The following is a 10,804-nucleotide window of genomic DNA, read 5'->3' as shown; positions in this document are numbered from 1 at the left end:
ATTTTCGATAAATTATTTGCAAGAAATAGGCGGCGAAGTGGAACCTTCCCCACACACTACTTGCATGGCATTATGAGGGCTAGATTTCATGGCTCCCAACATTAAACTGAAAACTGAATTTTGTCCAATTTGTTCAGGCCTGCCTTATTTCCTGGGATCAAGAAAATAGTGCCTTAATCCATATGGCTGTGAACGATTTCATTATACAATAATTTTTGGGTGAAGGGGTGAGCTCCCCACCAGACACCAAATACAGAGCGCTTTTAGGTTTAAGGTTGGGTGTTAATTGCGTTCGGGTCTTTACAATGATACTACTGAGCAATATACAATATTATGTACCATAAGAATAACCACAAATAAAGTCAATCCATCTACTTATTAACTAAAGCCAAACAGTCAGACTTCCTAACAAATATAAATGTTTATAAAAATAATAATTATTAAGATTTTAGATTTAAACAGTATTGAGTTTGTTATAATATGTTTTAATTCTTTTTTCCTAATACGTTGTATGGGAAATATTTTTAAACCGTGCTGGAAATCTAATACTGAAAAAGATAAGATTCGCCATCTCATTAGAGTAAAAGTGTTCTGTGTTCGCCATTTTGTTCACACGCGCGTATACACAACGAATATGAGAGACGAGCGAAGGCGAGCGCTTGCAATATTTGTTTGTGGGCACTGGCCTATTTATTGTCATTTTGTAGATACCTGCCTAAATTTAAGTTTGCGCGCCAGTAGTTCTCATTTTTAAGATTTTAAAACTCTTATCCATTTTTTGCATGCGATTCAATTTATCATATACAAGAAAATGAAACCCGGGCAATATCCGTGGTCAACTGAGGAGACATTTAAGTTCCTAAATCTTTATCGCAACGAATCCGTTATATGGGACATCAATAAGATGGAGCATAAAGATAAAAGTCGAGTAAGTATTAGGTTCCTTTGTAAAACCTACTACAAAATGCTAACTCAGAACTGCTTAACTGTGGACATTAAATGATTCAAATACAATTTAAAGGTGTCATCAAAATACGTATTAATTCATGCGAAAACGGTTACCATACCATTATATTTTAAGCTTTATCTTGTGCTCATCATTGTTATATTAAGTTTCAAATGGATTTCAGTTTTCAGGCAGACACCACATTTTTTCTTACATATTTCAAACAATTTTTACAAATCTCACCTAATAATAATTATTTTTATGATTCAAAGAGAGAAAATTATTAAAAAAAAATCTTTTTCTTTTAGTATTTCTTATACATGTAATATATTTATTAATAATACACAAATTCAAAATTACATACAAATTTAACTATGATTCAAATGTTTGTTTTCAAAACTGAGCTATTTTAGTTTTGATGCCAATATATCCACAATAAGGTTTCTTACCTACTTGATGTTATAAATCTCCTTTAACTTAATTTTAAACATAGAACATTGGAAGTTTTTTTTTTTAATTAAGCAGTATTTGAGGTAGAGCTGTTATTTTTTTTTATTAGGAAAATAACTTAATGAAGCTTAAGATAATTATGGAGAGCAAATGATAAGTTTCCACAATTAATTGTTATGTATTTGTGTGTTGAAGCAATTATATCTGTTGAAAAAATATGCAATCTATATTATCCATTTTCAATTCAATAAGCTTATATCTATATATATAAAAATGAATTGCTGTTCGTTAGTCTCACTAAAACTCGAGAACGGCTGGACCGATTTGGCAAATTTAGGTCTTGAATTATTTGTGGAAGTCCAGAGAGGGTTTAAAAGGTGAATAAATAGGAAAATGCTGTTTTTACTTTGATGTGTCCATACATAATTTCTATGAGAGAATTTTTTGACGCACGGTTTGACTGTTCTGCTGTGAAACAATTTCATTACAGCAGCAGGGTGCATATTTTACGAAGTAATTTTTGATGTTATGATATATTATTGACAAATTCATATAAAAACATTATTTTATTTATTACATACAGAACAACATCTTTCGGGTCAGCTAGTTGCTAGATAATAATAAAAAAATCAAGACCAAAAAGTACACTCAGTGTAGTTATGATGATGTACAGTCTGGAATCACAATATTGTGTTGTAAATTCAGAGAGTAAATTTTGTTACCCAGTATTGGGGTGGTATGCATCTCCTTGTGCTGTAGTGTTTTCTCTAGGTCTCCAATCTCCATTCGGCAAAACGTTTATGCTTCAGTTAGAACTAGCGCACAGAACTACTAAAAACAATCTTTTTAGGTACCCAACCAAACAATTACATGAAGAGAGTAAACTTCTTAGTGTCGGTCAGCAATATATTTATGGAATAATTTCAAGATTTTATGTAAAAAGTAATATAAACTCTAATGATAATAACAGAATAACCACATTTAGTACCCCAATCACTAAAACACGCTTTGCTCAGTCACTTCAATAAATATAATAAATATATGAGAAAAATAAATAAATACTCTTTAACAAAATCTTTAAAATCATGGCTTGTAGTTTTAAAATACGACAATACAATTTATTTTTAATAATGTATAGCCTTTCGGAAGGACCTAGCCTTTGCAACTCAGGGTATCCTATCGCAGAGGGTAGGGCACAAAAAACATTTTGTACCACATATTATTAGTTGAATAAATGATTATTATTATTATTATTCATCAACTGGTCTGTGTTAACAACTGTAGTCCATTCTCATCTCATCTGTATCCACCAATGGACATCACTTTAAATGACAAATTTTCAATCACACATTTATAGATTAAAGAAGCATGGGATAGAATTGTTAAAGAAATGAACATCCCATTGGAAGAGTTAAAGCGTAAGAAGGAAGGTTTGATGGCAACATTCCGACAGCACTACAGAAAGAAGCAGAAGATTGGATACAAACCAATCTGGATGTACTATGACGTAATGGAGGAATTTCTAGAAACTATATACGAACCTAAAATAACTTATTATGAGGAAGAAAAAGACTCCGACCCACTGTCTGGTGTAAGTAGCATCTTTACGTGTCATTCCTCAACAGATAAGCATTTTTTTTTAATTTGTGGAACCCACAAAAAAGTTAAGTTTGTGATAAAAATACCAGAGTCGAAAACTCCCACCGGGTGTGAAACATTAGTATTATTAGGTACTTACCTATACTTATAAAAAAGGGTAAAGGTTTTTTCATTCATGTTCATAAATCGAAAACTATCTATATATTTATATATATATAAATGAAACCCTGTTTCCCTTGGTCACGTGTGAATAGCAGGGCCGATTGAAGTAAATTGGGGGGAAAATTTAAGAATACTTCATCTATATACTGGGTGGTCGAGAAGTTGATGTCCAAAGCTAAAATTTGAATTTGGCTCATTTTATTGGCCAATGTTCTGGGAAGTTTTTAAAAACAGTTAGAAGCCATAGGCTGCCGATTTTCTTTTTTCGAAAATTCGTAACAAAAATTGTTAACAGTCACTTTTATTTTGAATAAATGACATGTCACATGACAGTTGACATTCAAGCCATAACAAACAAGAGTCGAATATATGTTAGAGCGAGACAGCGTTTGCCGCCATTATTTTCAGCGCAATGCCATATTCGAGTTTACTAGAGAGTTGCGCCAGGCTGCTAAACATTTCTGATGGCTTTAGACTACATCATTCTCGAGTACATTATTATTTTTTTGTATTGACAGAACAGTGTCTATCGGGTCAGATAGTACATCATAAAAATAATTATCAAGGTTGTGACAATGAAGCCCTTTTCATACAATGGGGACATTACATAAGTTACTTAATTCAAAATTTGATCTGCCGTTCTTTGCATAATGACCCTGTATCTTATGATTTAATTACAAATGTATAGTTTTCAGACTTTCCCTATACCGTTAGTATAAGACGGAATTCAACGGAAAATAACCTTTAAATTTTGTTTCCCTTGAGAGTATCGAATTATAATTTTTTTGCGGCATAGACAATGTTTTTCACATCTTTTTTTTACGTTAACTTACAAGTTGATTTTTTCATAGCATCAACTGTTTGTAGGCTTGAGTATATCGTATTAATTTCAACTCGATTCCTCTTCGCATTCCTGAGATAAAAAGTCTTGACAGACAGACGGACGTACTAAACAGTGACCCTAAAAGTTATCCGTTTTTTCCTTTTGAGGTACGGAAACCTAGAAAATAAGTGAATTCTTGCAGAGTTCTATACACAGCCCACTAGAACTCGGGAAATCTGGGCTCAAGAAAGCTTGAAAATGCATTCTGTATTGCTTCTTGAAAAGATTTTTTTTATCTTTTATTATAAAGCTTTGTTCAAAGCCATTCAGAAACGTTGTGTTATAGAAACCCTGTTTAGATAAAACAGTTTAACGAGCCGTATTTCGCCATCATTTTTCGAAGTTCAGTACAGTAGACATAATAATAAAATAAAAATAATAATAGTAACTTTATTTTTTCTCACCAACAACCAAAATTACTGTACAGCGAAAGCTTAAAAAAAATACAGGGGATACAAAAGTTTGGTCGTGGATCACTATTGCCTCTCGGTCAAGAACTTCCCCCAGATATTTGATGGATGTTACTTACTGAACCTGCTGAGATTTGACCGTCATTTGGTAAAAAAGTGATTTGTAAGGAGTCTTCGTCTTTATAGTTGCGCATAGAGAAATGAATCATATTAGTTTTGGCTACGTTTAAGGTCAGGAGGTTTTCTTAAAGCATTTAGCAGCGTTAAATCCATCTTGAGCAACACCATACGTCCCAGACAGCGTTCCGGAAGAAAATACCAACGCTGTATCATATGCGTAAGAAAATATTTTTCCATTAAGTATATAAATTAAGATTGCATAGGTCGTTTTCGTATACTAAAACCAAGTTTGGGCCAAAAATGGTCCCCTGACGAACGCCATATTCGATGGTAGTTTCAGAACTTGTATAAGGGCCAAGCTTAACACACTGGGATCGACCGGTTAGATAGCTTTGAAACAGGGATAATTGGTTTCCTCTTATACCCAACGAGTCGAGCTTAGATAGCAATATAGAAATCGAAACCGTGTCGAACGCTTTCGCAAGGTCCACGAAAAGTGCCACACATTTCTGTTTATCGTCAAGCTTTCTGACTATGTGATCCTCTAAAATGTGTACAGCAATTCTTCCTAAAGCCATATTGGTTTGCAGAGAGGACATTATGTGACTCTAAACTGTGAGCGAGTGAGTCTAATATTAATTATTTTTTCCAGTACCTTAGACATCGCGGGAAATACAGATATTGGTCTATAATTTATAATTCATATCACCTGATTTGAAGATAGGGTGGATAATATTCCCGTTTTCAGGCTCATATTACGTAGTATATATGTAAGAGGTGAGATTATGATGCTATTGTGCTTCTTCGAGAACCCAGAAAAGATTCCGTCCCAGCCCGTAGTACATTTTCTTTTTAATGATATGACTACGCGCTCGACTTCGGATTCGTCGGTGCTGAACATGGCAAAAGAGTTCAGGCATAGAATGGACTTGTGGTTTCTTGCAGGATAAACACTATGGTGTATTTTATCTACCAGCTGCCAACCAATATTTGCATATTAAGAGATTACCTCTTCAACGCTAAGCTGTCTGTTCTCCTTTAGGCACAATAGGTCTTGAGCCGGGGACTTCGTTTTACCGGTAAATGTTAAAAGTTAACTGATTGTATGATCTTCCATACTCGCTTGGAATTGTTGCCAACAAGTTTTTCAAATGCAATTCTGGTTTTTCGTAATATTTCGTTTGCTGGTTCTTTCCTCACACGTTTGTATAGTTTGACTTTGTGACGCATACACCTCAGTAAACCTAGGGTAATCCAGGGTTTAATAAGGCCTTCGAGACAATCTGATAGTTTTACTGTTAGCAGAGATAGCATGGAGAATAGGGTTATATAAGTGCTTAAGCGCAATATTAGGATCATCTGAGATATAGACAGACCCAAAGTTTATGCCGATTAGATCCTCAGTCAGCTTATCTTCGTCAAACTTTATTACATCTAATATTATAACGACTAGATCTGAGGATGTTAAAGGAGTGATCTCGAATCGAAGGGATACGACAAAAGAAGAGTTTTAAGCGGTGAACGCACTAAAAGTTGTGTCTTCTTAGGGTTTAATTGGACTAAATTTTGTCTCCCCATTATATTACTATTATATAATTTATTTTTTGAAAAATTGTGAAGTTTTAATTTTTGGTTCTACACATAATTTAATCAAACTATTATTATTTTATATATTTAAGTTATAACTTCTTTCGGCAGTTAATTACTTTTTGTTTTTAAATTGCAATACTATTAGTATTGATCAGTTTAGACTCTAGTATATAGTTACCTATATATAGTAAAGTGCCTACTGTTAATTTCATTGTCATGCCCACGATTTATAGGGAAGACATTTATTTATTTATTGTCTACTTTTTTTTATATATGTATTGTGTTTGGCGATGTGTTTGGTTTGGTTTGTAATTGGTGGACAAAATAAACAGTCACCCCAAGCATTGCTCGTTTTTGATTATGACGCATGGACCAGCCACCACTTTCCATGTCACACCACGCCCACCACAGTTAAAAAAAATAATAAAAGGTAAAACAAAAAAAATCAAATGAATGTTTGTTTTGCAGTTTCCCGAAAAATTAGCTGATGATAATGACGAAGATGATGAAGGCGAAATTTATCTTTTAGAGGAGAAAACACCAAAAAAGCGAAGAATGTCACCAAATCATGAACTGCAACAGGCGACAAGCCAAATGTCTTACGCTTTCAATGTACTAAATGAAACACTTCAGGCCAAAGCAAGTTCCATCGTGAAAGAGTGTAAAGATGATGAGTCTGATTTGTATGGAAAATTGATTGCGAAGAAACTAAAACAGTTTCCTGATAGCGAACGGCAAGAAATAATGTATGAAATAGATGGACTTCTATTGAAGAGATTGAGGGAACGTCGAAATTTTGAGAGTTATATAGGAACACAGTGAAAAATAATGATCCTTAACAATCTGCAATAGCCGAACACTTGCTTAAAGCCGATACCAACCATTGGATCGAGCTGCACAACCCACGAGTGATTTCTGCTGAACACCGATACATCCCATGGCTTATTAGAGCAGCTATAGAAATTAAAAAGCATCCTAACAATTTTATAATGGGTGGTTTAAAGGCTAGCGCAAACATGGAATCCCGTGGTCTCTCTCTGCAGTACGAATGTAACAAAAAGATCCGAAAGTATGGACGTCATCAGTAGTGTGTGTCGTGAATTAGGGAATCAAAGACCAAAACAAACTAGGCGCCAAGTGGGCAGATTGATGTACTATTAGTGTCAAGTGTTTCTCGCCGTCTCCGCAGTTCCATCGTGACCACGATTCATGCAATTGGATCGAGATATCAGCACCAAATTAATAATATATATATAAAATTCTCGTGTCATGACATTGAACTCCTCCGAAACGGCTTGACCGATTTTCATCCCCCTAAATGTTAAGGGGTGGTCCAGACGATTTTTTTTTTAATTTTTTTTTAAATTTGTTTGATTATGAGTCGGCATTAAAAAATACATACAACTTCAAATTTTCACCCATCTACGTTCAACAGTTACTTTTGTATCGCGATTTTAATATCGGCAATACAACGTTTGCTGGGTCAGCTAGTTTTAATATAAGAATCAATGACATTGTATTGAATTATTATTAATTTCTTATGTAATATAATTTAAATAAAATACTTTTTTAACTGAATATTACATTAATTATTTGGTAACAATCTAAAAATTATGTTTCATTAACTTAGTGGTATGTTCGCGGCAGTTCCTTTTAAAACTTGTTCTAGGATTAGTAATATTACACGGATTTATTATTAATATAAGTTGGTAGTCACTGTTAATTTAATTGCTATTGTAAAAACGTTGTAAATTTAATTGTATATATTATACAAAATCTGTAGAATTTATTATGTTAAGTTTTTAAAGTATCAAATAAAATGTTGATTTATGAATTTGTTTTCAATGTACATCCTTTATGAAGGCTTGAAGTAGCTATATAAGTATAACCTACACTAAGGAAAATGCCTCTGACAATTCCGAGGACTGTTACATTAAACAAATCACAGAAGAGGTAATCTAGCTTTAATTACTATGTTTGTAAATATTATAACGATCGCAAAACAAATCAAAATATAGCTGCATTATTATAGCATTTGCTTACAAAAAATAAATGAAATTGGTTCATTAAATAAGTCAAAATGTAAACTTTCATTGAATCCTCGAACAATGAAAAGCGGCGTTGCCACTCAGTGCAAACGGCGTGACTCTTGTTTGCGACTCGCGACCAATCTTCAAATTAATTAGCCATTTAACTAAACGTACTCTGTGCCAATTAACTTGGTTAAAAGGAAAATATAACCGAAAAATAGTTGTTTCGTATGTACCAGGATATTACCACATTTGTATCCCAAATATTTGTCTCAACACGAGTCTTACCATAACTTCTACTACCGCAATAGCTTTTGATACTTGTTTAACTAATATATTAGAGCTAAGTTGACAACTATTATTTGTAGTGCACAAGGTAACAACGGTAAAAGGTAATAACGGATTTATGGAATAATATAGTTTTATAAGATAACTTTTCTCTAAGGTGGAGATCTGCCAAAAATTGTGCTAATTCTGAGCCCCCTGGATTAATGGGACTTATGTTTGAAGTTTGACACCAATTTTTCCATCGATTCCAGGTTTGTTTGTATTAAGAGTGGATTTCCACCATTCCTGCCTTCAATAAGGCCTTCTGTTGACTAGACCATGATTCTACTGCCTCACCCCCCCCCCCCGTTTTCAAAACTTCGAGCGTCAATTCTTCTACTTTCGGCGGGGGACGGGCCGTTGACAGATCTATCAATTTGGACTTTAGTTGGCTGGTTACAAATGGTGGTGCTATGGCACGAGTCTTTAAATCCGCTCTCCAAAATGCCTGGGGCCATCTCGGTGCTATTATTAGATATATGTCTACCGCTCGATTGAGATGCATAAGAACTGTAGGTATTAAGTTTGGAGGGAGAAATATACACGCTAGGCTGCACCTCCATTCCCAAGCAAACGCATTGTGTCTCCACGCTGCACGATCTGTTTGGTCTAGAGTGACATATTTTGGGTCGACATGAGCACGACAGGACGCAAAAAAATCCACCTCGGGCACACCCCAATTTCGGAAAATTACCTCTGTCAACGCAGGAAGAAGGTGCCACTCGGGAAGTATCGACTTTCGAGACACGCGATCGGTTACGCCATTGAGTTTCCCGGGAATGTAATGTGCAACTAAATGAATGTCAAAACGGTTTAGAATTATGAAAAATTTGTACGTTAGGCTCATTACTGGTACCGATCAACTTCTTTCTTCTTTTCTGAGATACGCCACAACTGACTTGTTGTCGCACTGAACCAGTAACGGTGAATGGCGTAGTAGGTGACAGAATTGGTAAAGACATTTCAGTATGCTCAATATTTCTTTTTGACTGGAATAAATAGAGTATTCGATTTTCGATCCACCGCCCCTCACTTGAACACCGTTCAGTTCTGCTCCCCACCCGGCATCGGTTGCCTCTCTTGTTAAGAAGTGAGTCAGAGGTGGAAGGTGAAGTCGAGACGAATTGTTGCAACTCAGCCTCGACCACTTGAGTTCTTTGAATACCTGTACTGGTAGTGGAATTTCTTCTCGACATTGTTTCGGAGCAGAGAGTTGCAATGTGCCAAGAGATAACGGAAGTGTAATCGACCCTGTGGAACACTCAGACGGGCAAAATTCAAGATCCCGACCAAACCTTGAATTTCTGGAAGTGTCGCTTTTTGTTGTGTCAGAAACTGCTATAAAGGTTTGTATGCCTTGAATTTTCTTCCTGGGCAAGCTTTTCTTAGTGTTCCACGTATCCCATATCAGACCTAGATACTCCAAAGACTTTTGGGGGACTAAGATTGACTTGGATGTGGTCACGATCCATCCTAACTCTCTTAGAGTCTTGAGAACCTGGGACTGCAACAATAAAATTTATACAATTTTAGAGTTGAACTTGAGGAAAATAGAATATTTTTTTAATTGGTAAGGTCATATTACGGTAATAATGTTTCATTGCTTTATTTAAATAATTATTAAATGATAAAAAAACGAAATATATAAAATTTACCACACCAAATATCATAAATGTAGATACAAATCATTTGTTAAACGGAGATGGGTAAAATCTGTGGAATCCTCTATATTTCTTAGCATTGCTCAGGACTACCCATATTCAATGATTTGCTAATTAGTTGTTTGATACTTAGGTCTGCAGAATTCGAGGTAAAAAGGATTCGACAATTAATTCACATGGATACGGCGTGACAAATAGTTTACTTTCAGAAATAGAAATATTTATTTACCATAGGAGGTGACAGTAATAAAATTTATTGCAACATCACTAGGTAAACCTCATGAAGCAGCATTAGTCCGTGGCAATTTTATATGTTTGTGTCAATTGGCACAAACATATAAAATAATATTAAAATATTTTATACGTCTGTAGTAAATGGGCTTTGACATGTGGAGAAGAATGATGAGAAAATCGTTGTTTAATTTTTTATTTTAATTTTTAACCAACTTCAAAAACCTCCTCCAGGTTCTCAATTCGTCGTTCTTTCATTTTTTTTTTATGTTTGTTACCTCAAAACTTTCGACTGGGTGAACCGATTTTGATAATTCTTTTTTTATTTGAAAGCTGGTGCTTCCTGAGTGGTTGTAATTGGTCATTGTAAATTGGTCCAGATCTGTGGAATCCAT

The sequence above is a fragment of the Leptidea sinapis genome, chromosome 2 (genome assembly GCF_905404315.1).
Source record: "Leptidea sinapis chromosome 2, ilLepSina1.1, whole genome shotgun sequence".
Taxonomy (NCBI): Eukaryota; Metazoa; Arthropoda; class Insecta; order Lepidoptera; family Pieridae; genus Leptidea; species Leptidea sinapis.
Note: the sequence above shows the minus strand (reverse complement) of the source record.